Source organism: Myxine glutinosa, chromosome 2 (genome assembly GCF_964187855.1).
Source record: "Myxine glutinosa chromosome 2, kmMyxGlut1.1, whole genome shotgun sequence".
Classification (NCBI taxonomy): Eukaryota; Metazoa; Chordata; class Myxini; order Myxiniformes; family Myxinidae; genus Myxine; species Myxine glutinosa.
In genome coordinates this window covers 183,877,016-183,900,582 of record NC_136262.1, presented here as the reverse complement: position 1 = coordinate 183,900,582, position 23,567 = coordinate 183,877,016, and the positions used below count along the sequence as shown (strand labels likewise).

The window sequence follows — 23,567 nt, the reverse complement described above, 5'->3', positions numbered from 1 at the left end:
GTATAACATGCTAACTTGTATGTACGTTATACGTTATAGGTACTTATAGATATGCATATGGTACTGCATTTCCACTTCCTGGTGCACTGGCTTGAACATTTTGCTGCACGATGCCAGTCATTTTTAGTTTATTCTTTTTCCCCCACACTTAACTGAATCAAACAAATACAAGAAACACATCAAACAAGAAAACAGTGAGGAACCTGAAAAAAAGGAGAGCTTGTAAGTCCAGTATTATTTGGAATAATTTTCTGATTAACCAGCTACATCAAACTTTGGCTGATCGATTTACTTACTGTATGAACGTTGTTCAGAACGGAATGCCTTTGGAACCGGGAACTCCCTGTACTACATTTAGTATAAAACTTGCTTTTCACATGGCCAGACAAGTATGAAACGTTTCATTTTATATTCGTCAATAGCTTATCAAATGAACACACGGTAGCTCGTCCTTCATTTAAAAATGACAGGATGCTGTGCCGTTTGATGTACCAATGGATTAGACAATGGATTTAAAATGTATTGATTGACAGCCACTCAATAACGTCAATCGTGGCATGGCACCGATCCGACACGGTATCCACTTCATGTGTACACAATGCACTATGACGTCATTATTTACCACTTTATAATCGAAATCAGGACACAATCGGCCGATTATTATTATTATTATTATTTAATCGGTAATAGTCAAATTTTCTAATCAGTCCAGCACTAATGCATGTACATACATACATACATACATACATACATACATACATACATACATACTGTTATGGATTCACTGCTGGTACGGATCATAAGGAGAGTTCTCAAATCCACTATCCGGCCGACAATTATGAAGCCAATGAACCGCGGATAATTCCACAGGGTGGTGGGGTGTCAAGCACACACAGACACCGTCTGAGACGCTTAATTTAGGTTGGGTCCAGCGTCCAATCCCACTTTACTTTTTCATCAAATTAATCATCACAGATAAGGACTGTCCTTCAAGACGTGCCACCTTGAGCAATATGGCCGAGCATTAGCGTAGGTGGACACACCGTCTACCCATATTGGAATGGCAGGGACGAACTCCCTGTTCAACACATAACGTTTAACTAATGGAGCTGACAACTGGCCCCATATGTCATATTTGGCCCCATCTCTCAATGGTGAAGAATCACTATAAAAATTATTGTATCCGGATCTTCACCAACATCCAATCAATTTCACAAATCCAACCTGTCCAAGTTTCGTCCAACTTCATCTATAGCTTTTTGAGATATTCTGCTCACAGCCAAACAGGGGTGAGTGAATACATAACCTCTGCCCACCTTCAGTGGTGGAGGTAAAAATGTTCCAACTTTTAATGTCCACCCTGTTTCCATATTGGTGCATTTAACTCTTTGTGCACCATCCCGTCAATTGTTTGTAATTTATTTGCCTTCAAAGAAGTGGCTTTTCCCATGGCACAGTATAACTGAACAGACTTTGTTTTCTTTCTCCATTAAAAAAACAACATGACTGAAGGTCCTGCCAGAACTGTGGACAGAAAAGGCTGGAAGTGAAACAGACTCTGCACTCGAGGGACCGGAGGACATAGATGATGAAAATGTTCCTGATCGTGAGCCCTCCACAATGGGAATACTTTCACCGAGCTCTGACGTGAATTTGGAGGTAATTCATTTGATTATATTGCAATCATTGTTTTTCATTGAAAATATTTGTTTCAGGTCTTGCGGTTTTCAGGCCTTGAGGTTCATGGCAAAGGAGGGAGTTCATGGGGGTTACGGATATGGTGTGAGAAATGGAGAAGGTGAAAGGATTTTGGAGTTTGCTGACGGAGCTGATTTGTTGATTTGTAATACTCAGTTCCAGAAAGAGGATAATAAGCTTGTTACATACACGTCAGGTGGGTCGACGACAACCGTTGTCTACCTGCTGGTGCGTAGGCAAGATAGGGGGCACCTCCGGGACACAAAGGTGATCCCGGGGGAGGAGGCTGTTTCACAGCACCACTTGGTTGTCTGCGACATAAGGGTGAAAGGTGCGAGGAGAGCTCGGCGTGTGAAGTATCAACCGAGAATGAAGGTGTGGAGGTTGAAAGAGGTGACAGTGAGGGAGGCATTAAAAGAGAGGCTGAGTATGGTGGAGGATGATGTGGTTGAGCTTGAAAGTGGTTGGATGTCAATGAAAGATAGTCTGTTGGGAGCCGTTGGTGAGGTATGTGGATGGACAAAAGGACCACCGAGGCAATCGGAAACATGGTGGTGGGATGATGAAGTTGGAAAGAAGATTGATGAGAAGAGGAAGAAGTTCAAGGAGTGGCAGAAGGCGAAGGGTATGGTGGCAGAAAAGGCAGAGCATGAAAGTTATAAGGCAGCCAAGAAGGCTGCAAAGAAAGAGGTGGCAAAGGCACAGGAAGCATGTAGGAAAATGTTCGGAGAACGCTTGGATTCGGAAGAGGGTCAGAGAGCAGTATTCAGGATTGCAAAGCAGATAGCGAAAGAGAGGTGTGATGTGATGGGGGTGAGTTGCTTGAAGGATGAAGTGGGACAAATCGTTGTGGACCCAGATGGAATTAAAGGAAGATGGAAGAGATATATGGAAATACTGTTGAATGCAGAGAATGAATGGGATGGCAACATAGAGAGTAACCCAGTTTTAGGACCGGCAGAGAAGATAACCGAGAAGGAAGTTGAGGAAGCGATAAAAGCAATGATGAGTAGAAAAGCGGGAGGGCCGACGGGAGTTGTGGGAGATATGTTGAAGGCAGCGGGAAATTGGGGTGTGAAGAGAATGACAGAGATCTGTAATCTGGTGGTGAAAGAAGGCCGCATTCCAGTGGATTGGGAACTGAGTACCCTCGTCCCTCTATACAAGGGGAAAGGTGACCTTCTGGACTGTGGCTCTTATCGAGCGATAAAGTTATTGGAGCATGGAATGAAGGTATTGGAAAGGGTGTTGGAGAGGAGGATGAGGAAGAAAGTGAAGATTGACGAAATGCTGTTTGGATTTATGCCAGGAAGAGGAACGACAGACACGCTTTTTATTGAGGCAGTTGCAGGAGAAGTATATGGAGAAGAGGAAGAAGTTGTTTCTTGGGTTTGTTGATCTGGAGAAAGCATTCGATAGGGTTCCACGTGAAGTAGTGACATGGGCATTGAGGAAGTTAGGAGTGGAGGAATGGTTGATCAGAGTCGTGATGCCAATGTAGAAAAGAGCTCGCACAGCTGTAAGGACGAAGGACGGGAACAGTGGTGAGTTTGAGGTGAAGGTGGGAGTGCATCAGGGGTCGGTACTAAGTCCACTACTATTTGTAGCTGTGATGGAGGTGCTGGCTCAGAACGTAAAGGAGGGTTTACCGTGGGAGTTGTTGTATGCAGATGATCTGGTGTTGATTGCTGAATGTATGGATGGACTGAAGGAGAAGATGAACAAGTGGAAGGAATGTATGGAGACAAAAGGTCTGAACGTGAATATTGAAAAAACGAAGGTGATGGCAAGTGGTAAAGTATGTGGTGAGGTGGAAAAAACTGGGAAGTGGCCATGTGCTGTGTGCAGGAAGGGTGTCGGAGTGAATTCCATTCAATGTACAATGTGCGCTGCTTGGGTTCATCAAAAATGTAGTGGTTTGAGAGGGTCATTAACCAGTGTGGCAGCTACATTCAAGTGTAAGGTGTGCACAGAGGGAGCTGCAGATGGAGGAAATGTTGAGTTGGATCTTGGAGATGGCGTGAAGCTGGAAGGTGTGAAAACATTTTGTTACCTTGGAGACATGCTGAATGGAGAAGGTGGATCAGACTCGGCAACGGTTGCTCGAGTGAGATGTGCATGGAAGAAGTTTCGGGAACTGAGTGGCGTGCTGACGAGGAGGGGAGTGTCATTGAAGCTGAAGGGAAAGGTGTATGCTGCATGTGTGAGAAGTGTTATGATTTATGGGAGTGAGACATGGGTAATGAACGTAGAGCAGCAACGAAGGGTGGAAAGGGTGGAAATGCGAATGGTTCGGTGGATGTGTGGAGTATCGTTGAGAGAGAGGAAGACAAATGATGAATTGCGAAAGATGATGGGAATAGAGCCTGTGATGGATGCTGTGAAGAGAAACAGGTTGAGATGGTTTGGTCATGTGTTGAGGAAGGATGAAAGTGACTGGTTGAAAAGAGTGATGGAAATGAATGTAGAAGGAAGTAGAGGACGGGGAAGACCGAGAAAGACTTGGCTAAAGATGGTCGAAGAAGAAATGCGGGCAAGGGGGTTAACAAGGGGAGATGCAGAAAATAGGGCAAAATGGAGAAGATTGTCATGGGGACCGCAAGGCTAACCCCCGCTCTTGCAGGGAAAATGGCCTTAAAATGCCTGTTGTTGTTGTTGTTGTTGAGGTTCATGGCAAAGCTGAGACAAATATTTGCTTTCATTTAAGATTTAGGTCCCTGGTGTTGGGCTAGCGGCTAGGGTGCCGGCTTAGGATCCTGGGTTCGAATCCCGGTTGATCGCTGAATTAACGCCAGGGGGGTTGACTCAGCCTGTCATCTTTCCGAGGTCGGCAAATTGAGAACCAGTTCACTGGTAATTCCCTGCTTGTCGTAAAAGGCGACAAAAAGGGTTGGCGGCAGGAAGGGCATCCGGCCGTACATTGCTTCAAAAAGGGGACCAAAAAAACAACAACAACCACGGTTCCCGAAAAAGGCCAACCCCACGCTTTGCGGGGAAAAATGGCCTCTAAAGGTGGTTTATTTAAGCAATAATATTAGCCTTTATTTTTTGTTTTAAATTCTGTCAAACATTACAACTGAATATCATAAACGGATAACTGCTGAGCTTTTGCTTTGTTGACGAAAAATTTAAATGGTGACAATTATTTTAATGATTGTGAAGTAGACAAAGTAAATTGTACTATTGGTGATCAAGAAACTGTGGTCCTATGAAACCGGCATCAGAAGGTGTGCGACTTGCAACATTGATTGTTATCCATGAGTCAAAAGGAGAAAGAAAGGTTTGGAATATCAAGGTCCTGCTGCACCCCACCTATTCTTGCAAGTAATGGTTGTATGTTCATCGACTATGTTCGCTTCTGTCCTTCGGTGTCAGTTGAAAGCCGCTCATCCTGCTATTTCACTCTTCCATGAGCCTCAACTTTGTTTAAAAAGAGCAACATATTTCATCCATGTGTCATTGAATTGTAATGTTAATTTAATAAGTCATTTTAAAATCTTAATTTTCACAAAGTTGTTGGTTTCTTACAGGCCACTGACTCAAAAAGAGCTCAGGGCAGCATCGGTCCCATCCCAGCCTGGTTGAAGAACCAAGGCGTGACAGTGGAGGCTGTCCGAGCCGTGATTACAGGACTGGGGATCGAGATCCTCGGAGTACTCTGTGCCCGTGCTCAGCCCAATACAGTTCGGGTTGTACTTTGCTCTCTGGCTGCACAAACGTTCACCCCTAGCATGTATGCTGAACTTTGTCGTTTTATGGAGTCATGTAGTGCACTGCAAAGCTCAGAACAGCCAAATGGGTCAGGGTTTGGAAAGGATGCTGGAGAGATGGGAGGATCTGCTAGAGTCCAGCAAATAAAGGTAGAAGAGGAGGACTCTGGTCGTGAAGAGGAAAAGGACCTGAAGAATGGTAAGTCGTGGTATCTACAAGTGCTTCCTTATGGAATATTGATTTGTTTAAATCATGGAGGTGCGAAAAAAACAACTTTTGTTCTTGGAATGACTTGCTTGGAAACGATTCTTAATTCATTATTGTTAAGAAAACGGTGACGTCCATGTGTATGGTTATAAATCATGCCATGCATTAACAATGGATGAAATCAAGAGGACGTCGATGTATGCTCACTGCAATGAGATGTAAGGAGAAGCTGATGTTTCGGGTGTTTAACCCTTCATTGCAGCAAGATTATCTCCTCTTACTCTGAGGAAAGAAGTTGGGCTCGCCTTATAAAAATAAGTTTCTTTTTTCATCAAAGACCTTCCTACTTTGATGAAAGCACTGCCTGCACTTGATGAAATCCCCATAATTTGAGCAATGCCTCCTGTTCTCAGAATCTTTCCTCCCATCAAACCGGATTTCTCTCATTAAGGCACCCCTACATGATAGGGGGAGACTTGTACCTGTTGTAGGGTTTGTTTATACAATTAGTGCTCACAATTTTAATGGTACCCCAGAGTTTATTCGTCCCTTGGAGTTCTAAACCACCGTTTAGGGGTTTTTTTCTGCCAATGTCCGAACTGTATCACAGGACTTTCAGGATGAAATTTTGCATCAATAATGGAAATAAAACGTATGTGGGGTTGATATAATTTTTACCTTGACCAAATTTTTAAGGTCATTACCCAATCTTAAACATGTTTCACCAAAATTTGACTAGATAGCCTGGAGCAAGTTGCATTTGCACTTAATTTCAATCATACCCCTTTGGATTAAAGGCCATTAAAGGTCAAGGTCAAATGGAAGTCTGGGAAAAAAATGCCTTTATCATTGCTCAATTTTGCGATTGCCGAATCTCAAAAGACCGATTGGCCTTCCAAGATGTTCTTGCTTCATCTTTTGCACCTGATATTTGATAAGTGCCCTTGACCTGCTTTTTTCAGATTTTAACCTAAATAACAAAAAATACGTTTTTGATCATAACGTCACTAGTTTTCCTCCGATTTTCGTGATGAGTTTTTTTTACATGAATTTTGTGGATAGAATGTATATGGGGACACATATTTGTAATTTACCCTCTATCCCTAAATGTTTAAGGTCAAGGTTATATGGTGGCCTCGGTGGTGCAGTTATATGGTGACCTCATTTGGTGGTCTGAAAAGAAATTAGCCATCATTTATTGGATAGTGGGCCAGGGTAAGTCGTGAGGAGGCTGACCCTTGGCGATCACTTTGTGATCTATATATATATATATATATATATATATATATATATATATATATATATATATATATATATATATATATATATATATTGTTGCGGATATGAGGATGGCATTTTTAAAATTGTATTGTATTGGAAATGGTGATGAACATTGTTTGGATATGGCCCCTCCTGCCTCCGGAGTTGTGTAAAGATAAAAAGGGCGTCTCGGTAATTAGTCCATAAAGCATCCACATCAGCCAATCATAGAATACCCCTGTTCAGTAGCTTATATCTTATTATGTGTTTTAGGGTAAGGCCTTGTCTTCCATTAGAATAATACTCCATTGCACCGAGTGAAAAAGAGATAGATTCCCTTCAATCCCATTCCCAAAAACCTCCATTCCCCCTTTCGTCGATTGGCAATTGCATCCCCTCCAATTGCCGCCATTGACCACGAGGCAGGGTCGGAGAAGAAAGGCGTGTCTCCACCTCGTCATAGAGGGGAGGAGTGAGCCAGCCCCACTCGACCAACCATGAACAAGGGGTTTGGCTTGAGAGGGCGGAGAGAGAACGTTTGGGGGAGGTTCGCAAAGGTTGAGGGGCGGGGCCTATATAACCCGCGGGCGGGGCGTTCCCGAAGTAGTTGAGTCCAAGAGATGAGCTTTGACAGAGTTGAGACAAGGAGGGAGGAGACAAGAGCTGGGTCGTCAGAGCTGAGCTGCGTGCTTGAGCCACCAAAACTGCATCTACAGCAGCTCGAGCCACCGAAACTGCATCTACAGCAGCTCGAGCCACCGAAACTGCAGCCACAGCAGCGTGGGACCTGGACGGCAGTTCGGAGCAGGGCCGCGAAGGAACGGCGGCGGCCCAACGAGCCGATCGTGCTGCAGGACCAGTTGGACCTCCCTATCCCGCCAGCCATCCACCTGCCATCCCTATCATCATTCCCCGTGTAAGTGTGTTCGTAGTCTGTCTTTTGTCTTGTCCCTGGGTAGTAAGTAAGCCTGTTAGATAAGCTAAAGATTTCACTGTGTCACCTGCGTCTCGTGTCACTGTAAATAAACGTGACTGCTTTCTTTTTGCTTTTATGTGTGAATAATAATAAACCCAGTTACTCTTCTGTACGTCTTCTTCCTCTTTGCATTCGGTCGCTTTAGAGTTTTCCCGATTGAGCAGCTGCGGTGCGATACGGCCAACGTTTGGGTTGAATCGGGTTTTAGTCAGGGAAGCACTGTTCGGTCGCGGTAATACCACCACTCGGTAAAATAACATCCTAATCCGCGGTCCGTAACAAATTGGTGTCGGGGAGTGAGATACGAGGCCCGAAGCGCGCTTAACGCGCTCAAAATTACAAGCAGCTGGAAATTGTTTTGTTTTTAAAGGAAAACCCGAATTTTGAAATCGCGCCACGGCTGGTCAAGGCGACGGGATGCCGGTGGGAGAGATAGAGATAGACGGGGTGAAATCGACCCAGGACCTCGGGGAAATGTATATGGAGGATGTGGTTGAGGGGGTATCAGACGCACAAAATGGCGCTATCGCGCACGTGGTTGTAGCGGCACCAAATTTTGCCGCGCCCGTGACCGTAGCAGCACCAAGTTGCGCTGCACACGTGGTCGCGGTAGCCGAGCCAGAAATGCCAGAGTACATGCGAGTCTTTATGATTTAAATGATGGCAAAAATGGATGCTCAGGGGGAGCGATTGGAAGCCAAAATGGGGAACCGGATGGATGCTCAGGGTGAGCGATTGGAGGGCCGAATGGGAGACCAAATTGGAGGTTTGAAACACAGTATGGGGGTAATGGGGGGCGAAATGGGGGGAAAATGGGAGAAATGGGGGAACGGCTAGAAGCTAAATTTGAGGGGTTAGACAATAATCTTAAGGGATGAGACAAGAAATTTGAAGGGTTAGACAATGGGTTAGAGGGGGTGAAAAATGGGTTAATGGGGTTAGAAAATAGGATGGAAGACAAATTGCGGGAAATAAGGGAGCAATCCGCCCGGGAAATCGAACAGATGGGGAACCAGATAGAGGAGGTGAAAATCGGGTTAGAAAGTAAATTGGATGCTCAGAGGGATGAATTGGGACAGATGAGGGTGGCATCTACAAAAGAGAGGGAGGAGATGAAAGAGGAGATACGACGAGGTGTAAGTGAGGAGGTCTCGGGGGTACGCGAGGAGGTAAAGCGAGGTGAAAAGCGTATAGAGAAAGAGGTGAGGAATAATACGGCTAGGTTACAGGGGGGCATAGAGGGTCTGACGAAGGGAGTAGAACAGCTGACAGTGGGACAAAAGGAACTAGTGGACCAAGTGGAAAAGAACACGGCAATAATCGGGGGATTAAAAGCGACACAAAAAGACATTAAGAACGAATTAATAGCGACACAAAAGGAATGTCAGATGGTACATGAGGGGTTGACGAAGAAGTTGGAGGAGGTGACAGAAGTAATGGAGACGAAGGACCGAGAGGTGAGGACGCACATAGAAACGGTTAAAGTGGCGTTAGAGGAAGAGATAGAGGGGGCGCACAGGGAGATGAAGGAGGTAAAGGAAAAATTAGAGGAGGTGGAAGAAGGGGTGAGTGAAATTAAGAAGAGACGGAGGGAAACTAAAAAGGAGATAAGGGAGGAAGTGATGGAGTATGTGCAAGGTCTGTGTTCAAATCATGATGATGTGCTCACTAACCAAATCAAGAGTTTGCAGGTGGCAGAGGAGGTGCGACGACGAGGTACCGAGGTGAGTGGCGATATACGAGGAAATGTATATGATGTGAGGGGAGCTTCAGTCGGCTTGGGGGTTGATTTAGACCCGGGTGTTCGTGAGGGACCAATGGTGAGGTGTGTGACTGGTCCGGAGTGGGTGGAAAGAGGAGGTGTGCAAGGAGGTCTGGCTATGGGGAGTGAGGGGGGTGCTGGTGAGCAAGGGTGTGCGGGTATGGAGTGGGTAGCGGGTTGCGGAAGGGCGACCCAGGCATCGACACCACGGGGGGTAGTGTTTGGAGGGACGGGGGACGCGCGGGAGCCCCCCGGGAATAGCGGACTGTGGGAGCCCAAACGGTTTGGTCCCGCGTTGATCCCGCAAGGAGTGACGCGCGGGGTCCGACCTTTGGGCGCCCACAAGGTCCCACTCGCGCCGTATGACGGCAAAAGCGATTTGAGGGCGGACCTGGCGCAGTTTGAGTACGTGTGTAAAGGCAACGGTTGGAATCCGGACGAAGGTGGAGTACACCTGGTAGGGGCACTGCGCGGTGCGGCGGCGGAGGTGCTGACAGCTTTACCACCGGGTGCTCTCACCCAGCCAGCTCTCCGTGCGGCTTTAATTAACCGTTTCGGTATCGAGCAGCAAAGCGAGCTTGTTAAAGCTCAACTTGCGCAGCGTAAACGCAAGCCCCAGGAGACCATCGGGGAACTTGCTCACGATATTCGCCGCGCGGTAGGGATTGCACACGCGGACATGGCAGCGAGTTCCCAGGAAAGCCTGGCGCTGGATCACTTTATTCAGGCCCTTCCGGATCTGGAGCTCCGACAACAGCTCGCCATGTGGCGCCCGCAGACCATGAGTCAGGCGGCCGACGCTGCAGCCCGTTGGGAAGCAGCGAGGCCCCTGGCCCGGGGAGGCGAGCGCCATGCAGTGGCGGTGCGTCAGGTGGGGCCCGAGATGGGGGGCGGCCCCCTAAGGGGGCCCGCCCCCGACGGGGGCCCTGACCTGGAGAGCATGGTTCGGAGGCTTGTGGATCGGCGTCTAGCGGGACCTGGACCATGGCAGGCGGCTCCAGTGGTGGCCCCCGGTAGTCCCCGACAGAGTACCCCAATTCGGACATACAGGGGGGGGGGGGGGGATTTGGAATACCGGAGGCAAGCACCTTACCAGGTGAGGTGCTATAATTGTGCTCGGATGGGTCACCGTGCGTGGGAGTGTCGAGCTCTGCGCCGGGACGTTCCCCGCCAACCGATGCCCTCAACTCCGCCCCGTATCGATCGGCCTAGCCGACCTCAGACACCCCCCCGCCAGGGCCCGGGAAACTAGAACGTGCCGGGCATGCAGGGCGGTGTTCGGCAGTAGGGGATGGGGAGAAGCCCTCGTTGACGCGACAGGTCATTCATTGTGGCCAAATTGGAACAGGTAGTTTGACAATTCGGTGCAAAATTGCCGGCGTGGGGGTAGACGCCGTGGTGGACACGGGAGCCAGCGCCACGATCATCAGCCCCGTGGTCCTTAATTCGAGTGCAGATGGCTGGGGTAAAATCCAGCGTCTGGAAAATCATAGCTTGCAGCTGGCTACCGGGGCAATGGCTCCGATCATAGGGCGTGGTTTTGTGACCCTCAAGTTGGGATCGGTAAAGCAAGAGATAGAGGTTTGGGTGGCGGAGGTGTGCGACCCGTGCTTAATAGGGTTGGATTTGTTGACTGCCGGCGGTTGTAAAATCGACTTGGGCCGGGGGATCCTGCAATGGGGGGTGGAAGAGCTGCCATTGGAGGGGGTGAGCACGGCCGAGAGGGTGGAGCTGGAGGCTCCTGAGGCCATGACCATCCCTCCGGGGGCCGAGGCCATAGTGCCGGCCCGATGGTCAGCCCGCCCGACATGGCAGGAATCCTGCGGCCTGGTCGAACCGGTGGCAGCGCGATCCATACCTGGTTTAATCGTGGGCCGCACCCTTGTAAAAACGGACGGGCCGGTAGTGGCCGTCCGAGTAATTAATATTAGCACAGAACCACGCACTATGGTAAGGGGCACGAAGATAGCTGGCTGCACCCCAGTTAGAGAAGTCGCGTCAGTGAGGGGCGAGAACGTCCAGCCGAGCCGGCCCCAAGGGGAGCCTTCAATAAATACTAGGAATTGGCCCGATCCCATTTGCGAGATGGTAAATCGTAGTAGCGTAGAGTTGGGAGGTACCCAGAGGGAGGCCTTACACAAACTGGTTGGGTCCCATTTGGACCTCTTCTCCTTGTCCACCGAGGATATTGGACGTACGGGCCTGGTGAAACATCAGATCCACACCGGTGAGGCCCGGCCTATTCGTCAGGCCGCCCGACGGCTCCCTTGGAGCAAGAGGGCGGAAGCTGACGAGCAGGTTGAAAAAATGCTCGACGCAGGCGTGATCGTGCCCTCGGGAAGTCCTTGAATGTCACCTGTTGTGCTGGTCAAAAAGAAGGATGGGACCACGCGATTCTGCGTGGACTATCGCCAGTTAAACAACGTGACACTCAAGGACTCATATCCCCTGCCAAGGATTGATGACACCCTCGATGCCGTTGCGGGCTCAAATTGGTTCACAACTTTGGACCTCAAGAGTGGGTATTGGCAGGTGGAGATGGATCGGACAGGGAAGGAGAAAACGGCATTTTCCACAGGTAAGGGGCTGTATCAGTTCACTGTGATGCCGTTTGGTTTGTGTAACGCCCCCGCCACCTTTGAGAGATTAATGGAGCATGTGCTAGGCGGCATGCCATGGCAATCATGCCTGGTATACCTGGATGACGTCCTGGTACATGCCAAGACCTTCCCCCAGGCGTTAGCTAATTTGGACCAGGTGTTCGGGTGCCTCAGACAGGCAGGGTTAAAGCTGAACCCGAGTAAGTGCACCTTGTTTGCAAGAGAGGTGGCCTATCTAGGTCACGTGATCGGCCGCGAGGGGGTAAAAACAGACCCAGACAAAATTAAAGCGGTAGAGGAGTGGCCCGCACCACGTACCATCAAAGAGGTGCGGGGATTTTTAGGACTCTGCTCCTACTACCGGCGCTTTGTGGCAAAATTTGCGGAGTTGGCCCGTCCCCTCCACCGGCTTACGGAGGAGGGGACGCGATTTAATTGGACACGGGAGTGCCACGAGGCCTTCCAAAAATTGAAGGGGTGTCTAACATCCGCACCCCTTCTAGCTTACCCCACTAGTAAAGGGGCATTTACCCTGGACACGGATGCGAGCCAGGAAGGATTGGGCGCAGTTTTGTCTCAGACACAGGAGGGCGTGGAGAGAGTGATTGGTTACTATAGTCGGGCCTTAAGTAGGCCCGAGCGAAATTATTGTGTCACTCGCAAAGAGTTATTGGCTATGCTGACTGCCATGAACCATTTCCACCCGTACCTGTACGGGCGGAAATTTTCGGTTCGAACTGACCATTCCTCCCTGCAATGGCTCCTGCGGTTCAAGGAACCAGAGGGCCAAATTGCAAGGTGGTTGGAAAAGTTGCAGCAGTATGATTTCAATGTGACCCATAGGGCCGGGAAGGCCCATGGTAATGCGGACGCACTCTCTCGGCGTCCTTGTCTGGGGGAAAACTGCAAATTTTGTGCGAGACACGAGGAGAGGGAGCAATTGGGCGATTCTGCCCCGATTCTCGTCGTCCGGGCAACCCGGGTGAGAGGGCCAATTTTGCCACTAACCGCGGACGAGGAATTTGGAGATTTGGCTTGGAGCACGGCCCAGCAGGAGGATCCTGTCCTGGGGCCGGTGTTCAATTGGGTCCAATTGGGGCAAAGACCAAAGGGGGAAGAGGTCACCCCCCTCGGGGCGCAAACAAAGGCGTATTGGGCTCAGTGGCAGACCCTGGAGTTGAAAGGCAACATCTTATATCGCAAGTGGGTGGAGGTTCCCTCTGATAGAACTTCCTGGCTGGTGATAGTCCCAGACAAATTCAAGAACGTCATCTTACAACAGGTGCATGGTACCCGCTCCGGCGGCCATGTGGGCAGGACAAAGACAATATCTCGGGTCCGCCGGAGGTTCTATTGGGTGAATATGGGGCGCGACATACAGGACTGGTGTCGGAGATGCCACGCCTGTTCTGCCAAAAAGGGACCAGCACGGAGGATGAGGGCCCCCCTTCAATTACATCAGGTGGGGGCCCCCCTTGAGCGGGTGGCTATGGATATTCTAGGACCGCTGCCCCGCACCCGCCAAGGTAATAAGTATATCCTCGTTGTGATGGACTATTTCACCAAGTGGCCGGAGGCCTACGCCCTCCCCAACCAAGAAGCCGGGGTTGTGGCGCAGGCCTTCGTAGAAGGATTTGTATGTCGGCACGGGATTCCACAGGAGCTGCACACCGATCAGGGTCGAAATTTTGAAAGTCAATTGCTAAAAGATGTGTGTAGACTCCTGTCAATTCGGAAAACCAGGACCACGCCCTTGCGGCCACAATCTGACGGGATGGTGGAAAGGTTCAATCGAACATTGATCCAACAACTGGCATTGTTCACCACCACCCGTCAGGATGACTGGGACGAACATCTCCCGTACCTGTTGATGGCCTACCGAACTAGCCAGCACGGGGCCACCGCATGCAGTCCAGCGTTGCTTATGTATGGGCGGGAGTTACGGGCTCCCGCCGACTTGCTATGCGGTCCCGTGCCAGACACCACGGATACACCGCCGATGGAGGGTTACGCACGTCACTTGGAGGAAGGCATGGAGCGGGTCCATGCCTTCGCCCGCCGCCAGCTCCATCTGGCGGGGGCCAAGATGAAGCGCAGGTATGACGACCGGAGCCAGGGGAGTCAATACGCTCCGGGGATGAAGATTTGGTTGTTTAGTCCCCGGAGGCGGAAGGGCAGGTGCCCAAAACTCACCTCCCCCTGGCAAGGTCCGGGAGTCGTCCTGTCACAAATCTGTGACGTGGTCATTAAGATCAAAATGGGGCCACGGGCCCCCCCCTCGGATCGTCCATGCCGACCAGATAAGACCTTATGCCGGCGAGCAGGCGCCCTCATGGATCGCCTCGGCTCTAGATGCCGAGGCAGGACCCAGTACCTCTTGCGACGGGGGCTCGTAGCGTCAGAGGACTGGGGGGATGATAGTAAGAGATGCCCCATGTGATGGGATGGCCAAGGCCAATCCACCATCCCTCGCAAGGGGGGCAAAGGAGCACTAGCTTATGGGGTTTATGGCAGTGTAAGCTCGCCGAGGGAGGGTTTGGATAATGTGTAGGGACCTAGAAGATGACATTAGGTAACGTTAAGGTTTAGTTAGTGACTGATACCTGTAGTGGGGACGCAGGTAGTTTCGAGTGGATGATAATGACGAGGGAGCGCAATAGTTTAAAGGGACGACTGGGAAGCGCAAGTTTCAGAGGGGAGTAGTTAGATGAGATGATGCCGTGTGAGTGTTGGAGGTGTAGAGAAGTGTATTGTGAAAAGTGTGTGAGGAACAGGTGTGATTGCACAGGTGTGCAACTGGACAGGTGGATGGAGCGGTGTATGAGGGAGTGATGGTGATGTGTGTTGTGTTGACCAAATGGTCCAGGAAGGAAGGAGGGTGCAGGTGGCACCAGGTGTGAGTGCACAGGTGTGCACCAACAGGTGTATGGAATACATGGAGTGTGGAATATATGGAGTATTGGAATGGATGGTCGTGGAGTGAGTATGGTGGAAACTATGGAGTGGAGTGGATGGTGCGAAGGTGTGAATGGGGGAAGAGTAGACCCCCATCACGAATACCCGGGGCGGTAGTGTAAGTGTTAGGTAGAGGGTATAGGTAAATTGTGGTTGGATATTGGCATCTGTGGTGCGGGTGGAAGAATGATGTTTGGATGGGTCAATTAGTGTTGTGGAAATGGCTGGGTGTGTAGCCTGTTAGTGTGTGTAGTTGGTTTGGGCACTCCACCACTGTGAGGATGTCGGCCAGGTGAGGCCGCAGGTGGGCTCTGGGAGCCGGTAGTAGTTGTTGTGGATGGGGCCCGAGGATCCGGAGGACGGACCCGGGTAGCCCAGTGCCAGAGGGCACCGAGTGGGGTGACAGAGCCAGGAGGGGCCTTCCCCAGTTAGTTAGGTTAGGGTGAGGAGCTAGGTAAGCTCAGGTGGCAACTGCAGTGGTGGAGGTGTGCAGGTGGGTAGACCTGCTGGGAGAGCTACACGTCACAGCCCAGAAATTGTGCAAGGGCACCGGGAGATGAATCGGGGGAGTGAGACCCCAAATTGAGAAGCACCACAGATTGGTCAATGGGAATTGGTTTTTAGAACCCATAGTGTAAGTTGGCCAATGGATTGGCAGGGAAAGACCCCGGGTAGTGTAAAGTGGGTTAATGTCATTTAGAGGATAGTTAGGATTGGAGTCTCCTCGCACCATCTGCATCCACTCACCTGAGGTGACAGTTACTCCACACCATGCCATGTTTTGATTATTTTTTATGATGCAAACGTTTGGATTGTGAGACGCATCATGACGTGGGTGTGACATTGTGCTTGATGTTCCATCTCTCCCTCCTTATGAGGATTGATGATGAATTGATGATGGCAAATTTTGGATAGAGGGATTGTGGAGACGAATTTGGTGTAGAAGGGAAATATGGGAAGACGTGACGGTAGCGGCGAATTTGTAAAGGTGTAGATTTTGTACATATGGGGTAAGGGCAAGGGTAGTGTAGGTGACAGGGGGGTGACGTACGGTAGGGACGAGCTTTCTCACTTCGCCCTCCGTACGCATTTCGCCTTGCATTGCCTTATTGATGTGTACCCTTGTGACCTTACCCCTCGCTCATTTGTCTTCCCCCTTTTGTTTCCCACATGACCTGTGCGCCATTGGGCGCCGAGGGGAGCGTGCGTGAGTCGGCCATTGTGCGCCCGGAACTCTCAGAACCAGCTGTCTGCATCGATGCACCACATTATGGACCACATGTCTGTGGCCGAGCACCACTTATGGACCCCATGGGTTGGGGCATGGCCCCTCTGCTGGAACCGGCCATGAGGGCCCGAAATCTTGCTGGCGGACCTTGGCCACAGGGCACCGATGCCCCACAGGTGAACCACACGTAGTCGACCTGGTGGGCCATAAATAAATAAAAAGGACACCTTGGGTGCATTTTTCAGTTCAAATTAGGCCGCCAGTAAGAAAAGCAAAGAAAATGACAACAACTGGAAGAAAATAATAATAGCCAGCAGAGGGAGCCGAAGAGCAAGAGACCACCTGCAGGGTTAGGGGTTGTTGATTTTATTTTTATTGAACACTGATGAACAATGGTGACTGCACCGATTGGTGCTTGGGGGTGTATTGGTGCGTTTTGGGTGCTTTCATGGTGCGTCGATGCAGAGCAGACTGTCCCCCCCCCCCCCCCCCCTAGAAAGAACAATTACAGGTCCTGGGTTAGTTTTGTAAATAAAAGTAGCGTCAATTGTAAATAATGTTCCCCACCGTCAATGTATAGTTTGAAGACCATTCCGCAATTCGGTTAACTGTGGGCGTAAGTCTGTTAGGCAGGGTGCAATGGAGCAGCGGGACACATTTATTTATGTTTTAAAACTGTCGCACTCAGGGTCAGATTAAAAGTAGAGGGAACTACACCTACGTGTCACACTAAATAAAAGTTGTAGGCCCGGGACGTGCCTAAGAGGAGGAGGGTGCAGTGTTGCGGATATGAGGATGGCATTTTTAAAATTGTATTGTATTGGAAATGGTGATGAACATTGTTTGGATATGGCCCCTCCTGCCTCCGGAGTTGTGTAAAGATAAAAAGGGCGTCTCGGTAATTAGTCCATAAAGCATCCACGTCAGCCAATCATAGAATACCCCTGTTCAGTAGCTTATATCTTATTATGTGTTTTAGGGTAAGGCCTTGTCTTCCATTAGAATAATACTCCATTGCACCGAGTGAAAAAGAGATAGATTCCCTTCATTCCCATTCCCAAAAACCTCCATTCCCCCTTTCGTCGATTGGCAATTGCATCCCCTCCAATTGCCGCCATTGACCACGAGGCAGGGTCGGAGAAGAAAGGCGTGTCTCCACCTCGTCATAGAGGGGAGGAGTGAGCCAGCCCCACTCGACCAACCATGAACAAGGGGTTTGGCTTGAGAGGGCGGAGAGAGAACGTTTGGGGGAGGTTCGCAAAGGTTGAGGGGCGGGGCCTATATAACCCACCGGCGGGGCGTTCCTGAAGTAGTTGAGTCCAAGAGATGAGCTTTGACAGAGTTGAGACAAGGAGGGAGGAGACAAGAGCTGGGTCGTCAGAGCTGAGCTGCGTGCTTGAGCCACCGAAACTGCATCTACAGCAGCTGGAGCCACCGAAACTGCATCTACAGCAGCTCGAGCCACCGAAACTGCATCTACAGCAGCTCGAGCCACCGAAACTGCAGCCACAGCAGCGTGGCACCTGGACGGCAGTTCGGAGCAGGGCCGCGAAGGAACGGCGGCGGCCCAACGACCCGATCGTGCTGCAGGACCAGTTGCACCTCCCTATCCCGCCAGCCATCCACCTGCCATCCCTATCATCATTCCCCGTGTAAGTGTGTTCGTAGTCTGTCTTTTGTCTTGTCCCTGGGTAGTAAGTAAGCCTGTTAGATAAGCTAAAGATTTCACTGTGTCACCTGCGTCTCGTGTCCCTGTAAATAAACGTGACTGCTTTCTTTTTGCTTTTATGTGTGAATAATAAAAAACGCAGTTACTCTTCTGTACGTCTTCTTCCTCTTTGCATTCGGTCGCTTTAGAGTTTTCCCGATTGAGCAGCTGCGATGCGATACGGCCAACGTTTGGGTTGAATCGGGTTTTAGTCAGGGAAGCACTGTTCGGTCGCGGTAATACCACCGCTCGGTAAAATAACATCCTAATCCGCGGTCCGTAACAATATATATATAATTATTTTACTTTTTTCATACTTCCACACTCATTTGTATCCTTCCCCTTATCCATTATCTTCCCCTGCTGGCTCATATCAGAGAGTACGCCAGTAATTCTATTTAGGGATGGCTTGGAAAAAAAATGTTGGTCCCATCTGCTACATACAAAACTTAAGTTAGGATATATTTTCCAAAAAGTCATTTAAGCTACCGATGAGAACCTACCTGCTGACCTACTCTGTTCAGCTGACTGTCTAGGTCGTGTTACGTATTACCTACCCAAACCCCGACTACGGTGCACCTCAGAGTCTCGAGAGGGAATACGGCAGAAAGGTTTGTATTTTTGAGTGTTCTAACAAACCATGGTAAAACCACACCAATGCAATTGTAGAACAAAGCAAGTAATTGTATTAATAACTCTCGCATACACAATAATAACACTATTAAAGAAAGTACAATGAAAATGTCACTTGCATCAAATAACCATCTTTAGAAGCCATTTTTCCCCGCAGAGCAGGGGTTGGCCTTTTTCGGGCACTGTGGTCCCCTTTTAGAAGCAATGTTTTATGGCCGGATGCCCTTCCTCCCGCCAACCGTGTTAGTCGCCTCTTGCAACACACAGGGAATTACCAGTGAACTGGTACTCAATTTGCCGACCTCGGAAGGATAACAGGCTGAGTCAACCCCCCTGGCGTTAATTCAGCGATCGACCGGGATTCGAACTCAGGATCCTAGGATCCCAAGCCGGCACCCTAACCGCTAAACCGACACCAGGCTTTACTTGCATCAAATGAACAATACATATGATGGTACCATCATTCCCCAATGCTCTCAAAGCAATAAACTCACGACATGCCAAACGTGAGTGGAATGTAACATTCCCCAAAGTCCGTGCACAGATCTCCACGCTGGTTGAAGCTGTGCAGAATGACAATAAATAGGCAGGTATCGGCACGACGACGAACGAGGAGTTACGAGGTGAGAGGTCGATATGGGAATTGAGCCGATATGTAAACCAACGGCAATCAACATGATGACGTCGATATGGGAATTGAGCCGATATGTAAACCAACAGCAATCAACACGATGAGGTCGATTTGGGAATCCCAACGACAAAACAAGATGCACCTAGCGGACAGCCTCTTCTTCTTCGAGGACAAAATGGTGTATAGTCCTGTAATGGAGGCGTTTGATTTCTCTCCAACAATACCTCACACTTGGTGATAAAACCTGAGACGCAGGTTTAATTGAACTCGCAATATATGACGATGTCGCAGACAATCCCTTTCCCGGGAAGCCTCAACTTATTCGCGACCAATATCAAAAAAGTCCACTCACAGCCTCGACGCGATTCACGGCTGTGTCTCTTTCCTAGCCGTCTCCTCCTCCTTCTTTTCTTTTTCCTCCACAAACATTTCTTTTTACCGTTTGCTACTGAAGTCATCTCCATTTCACACCAAAAATCTTAACAGCAATATTACCTGAAACTAAAAATCCTACAAGTAAATAATCAACAACAAAGGTGGAAGTGACGAGTCCGTAACACTCCCCACCTTCAAGGAAGAAAGTTTGAACACGGTGAAAATTTTCTTTCCATACAAAAAGTATCTTTAACAACCAAAAGTAATACTCACACCCATAAAACTACAAATCAAAACTATGGCTGATCAAATCCCTTTCGCAACAAAAATTCCAAACAATGCACAGTTGATTCACTTTGGATAAAGCATCCTGCTGGAGATATTTCATCTTAACAGGGTTCATTCGGTAGGGGTGTTGCCTCCCCCACATCAATATCATGACATACCAGATCGGTACGACCAGGTAAATCTGTGAACAAATGCACAAACTCAGAAATTAGGTTGGATAATTGTCCTTGTTGTTCCCTCGTCAAACGACCTAGTTTCTGGTCTGGGTTCTTTAACACTTTGGTGTTCGTCAATCTGGGGCAAGCCCGGTCATCAATGCTATCGAACTTCACACTGGCCTCAAACTCTGGATTCTCTTGCACACCGACTACAGGTGAGACCGGTGCCATTTTTTCCACAGGCTTCCTCTCATAATATTTCTTCAGTCGGTTAACGTGACACAGCTGCCGCTTTTTCCGTCGGTCTGGAGTTGTCACCACATAATCCGTTTCATTGATCCTCCTTTCGATGGCATTGGGACCAAAATACCTAGCCTGCAGCGGCTGACTTGGAACTGGAAGCAACACGAGCACTCGATCCTCAGGACTGAAATTTCTTATTTGAGAAGTCTTGACATGTCTCACTTTCATTTTGTCCTGTGCTACTTTCAAGTTTCCTCTCGCTACTTCACAAGCCTTAGCCAATCTGTGACTAACAGTTGTCACATACTCTGATACAGTTGACTGCGACTCCTCTTGTAGCCACTGTTTGGGATGAATTGGAACGTCGACTGCGAGCCAGGCTTAATCGCCTAACATCAGGGCCCGACCTCACTAATGCTCTTGTGGCTGAATGGAAGCAAATCCCCGCAGCAATGTTCCAACATCTCGTGATCATCTTTAAGATGTTTCTACACCTTGATTGGAGTCCACCTGTGGTAAATTCAATTGATTGGACATGATTTGGAAAGGCACACACCTGTCTATATAAGGTCTCACAGCTGACGATGCATATCAGAGCAAAAACCAAGCCATGGGGTCGAAGGAACTGCCTGCAGAGCTCAGAGACAGGATTGTGTCGAGGCACAGATCTGGGGAGGCCTACAAAAAAAATTCTGCTGCATTGAAGGTTCCCAAGAGCACAGTGGCCTCCATAATTCTTAAATGGAAGAAGTTTGGAACAACCAGGACTCTTCCTAGAGCTGGCTGCCCGGCCAAACTGAGCAATCGGGAGAGAAGGGCCTTGGTAAGAGAGGTGACCAAGAACCCGATGGTCACTCTGGCTGAGCTCCAGAGATCCTGTGTGGAGATGGGAGAAACTTCCAGAAGGACAATTATCACTGCAACACTCCACCGATCTGGGCTATATGGCAGAGTGGCCAGACGTAAGCCAAACAGTTCAATCTTGGTTTCATCAGACCACAGAATCTTGTTTCTCACAGTCTGAGAGTCCTGTCGGTGCTTTTTTGCAAACTCCAAGCGGGCTTTCATGTGTCTTTCACTGAGGATGTATGTACCCCGATTTAGAATAGGTACACCGTATCCCTGCGCATCGTAAGAGGCGACCAAGGGTTGGCGTCAGGAAGGGCATCCGGCCATAAAAAAAAACATTGCCTCAAACAGGGAACCATGATTGTCACGGGGCCCGCAAGGCTAACCCCCGCTCCAGCGGGGAAAATGGCCTTAAAACGATCATTCATTCATTCATTCATATATGCATATCTATATATATATGTATGTATATGTATTTCTTTAAAAAAGTAAAGAAACATGAAATAAAACAATTTTTTGAATATATAGGGATGTAGGAATGTTGCTCCAAAAATTATGGAAACAAGGTAGGGATGATCATAAGAAATGATCATGTGAAACCATCCCCACATCTTTCCTTGAAAAATGGTTCTCTAGAAAAGACAAAGTTATATTGAACACACACACACACACACACACACACACACACACACACACACACACACACACACACACACACACACACACACACACACACACACACACACGGTTTTTAGGGAACAACAGCTCATCAAAACACCATCAATAAAATTATTTATTGTTCAAGAAGTTGGTATATTGAGTACCTGAAAATCCCTCTCCTTCTCTGTCACCAGATATGTGTTTTGTTTGGAGTGCATCAACAAAAAAGACTTGAAAACTGGAGATGTTTGTCGGTAAGTCTGCATGAGTCATACAATCCTCCCAATACTACCAGAAAACAAAAGGATAACTTAAACGGAGTTTGAGAAAGGAGTCACTTAACAAAAGCAACAAATCCATTTTTATTTGGCAACACATCTGAATTTGGTCTGGGCCTTGGTTTAAGGCAGTGGTTCCCAAACCCATGGTCGCGACCCTGTTCTTGATGGTCGTGGGACGGTCTCAAAAAAGAAATATTCGTGTTATAAGGGGATAACGTCACTGGCACAATATGAAGGATTATCGAAATAGTAATTAAAGTAGAATAGTTGTGGACAATATAGCATTTATGTTTGGAATTCACATGTTATAATTCACATGTAATTTATGTTTGGCATTCACATGTTGTAGTTCATACAGTCATGTCCAAAAATATTGGTACCCTTGCACTTTTTTCAAATAATGCACCATTTCTTCCAGAAAATTGTTGAAATAAAAAAATATTTTGGTATCCACATCAATATTTCTTTAGTTTGCAGTGGAGCAAAAAAACAAAAAAGCTGAAAAAATTACTAAATCTTAGCTTATTCCACACAGAAATCCTAAAATGGCCCGGACAATATTATTGCCACCTTTTAGAAGTTGTTCGAAATAATTAGATTTCAAGCAGGTGATTCTTCTTTACTTTGGAATGGAATCACCTGCGGTGAGTTGCAGGTGCCTGCAATATAAAAATCACTCATTCAACCAGTTTGAATAGAGAAAAGGAGCCATTCTGATGGTTTGTGTCACTGTGTGTTCTGCAATGAGCATGGAGGAAAGAAAGAAAACCAGAGAATTGTCTGAGGAGTTCAGACACAAGATTGTAGCCAAGTATGGACAATCTCAAGGTGACAAGTCCATCTCCAGAGACCTTGATGTTCCTGTGTCCACCATATGCAATGTTATTAGGAAGTTTAAGGCCCATTAAGCCAACCTCCCTGGACGTGGCCGCAAGAGAAAACTTGATCGAAGATTGCAGCGAAGGATTGTTCGAATGGTGGAGAAAGCACCTCAATCAACTGCCAAACAGATTCAAGCTGACCTTCAGACACAAGGTACAACAGTTTCAACTCGCACCATCCGTCGCCAACTCAATGGAAGTGGGTTCTGTAGTGAAATTATACCAAGGTTGAACCCAGGAGAGTTACTCGCTTCAGCCACTGAAGGGCGTCTATAAAACCTGGAACGTCCGCGACGTCTAGCCACTCCTGTGACATTTACTTTACATGTAGTCTTGAATGGTACGTATATGCTAGACTCGCACATATATACTAGACTCGCTTGCTTTGACTATTATTATCGGTCCGTTCTGTATGATACCGAGATCCTGATATCTATTGCATGATTGTATTCTTACAGGATGA

General features: G+C 48.3%; 1 protein-coding gene across 11 annotated transcripts in view; it reads left to right on the top strand.

Annotated features, from left to right (window-relative positions):
- The window catches only part of LOC137421009 (uncharacterized), a 75,305-nt gene that overhangs the window by 34,132 nt on the left and 17,606 nt on the right, over positions 1-23,567 (top strand). For all 11 annotated transcript variants that reach the window (XM_078772042.1, XM_068106637.2, XM_078772043.1 and 8 more), the window contains 3 exons: positions 1,513-1,659; positions 5,229-5,607; positions 22,137-22,196. The gene's annotated coding sequence lies outside the window, so the exon portion shown is untranslated. The remainder of the gene's footprint in view (positions 1-1,512; positions 1,660-5,228; positions 5,608-22,136; positions 22,197-23,567) is intronic.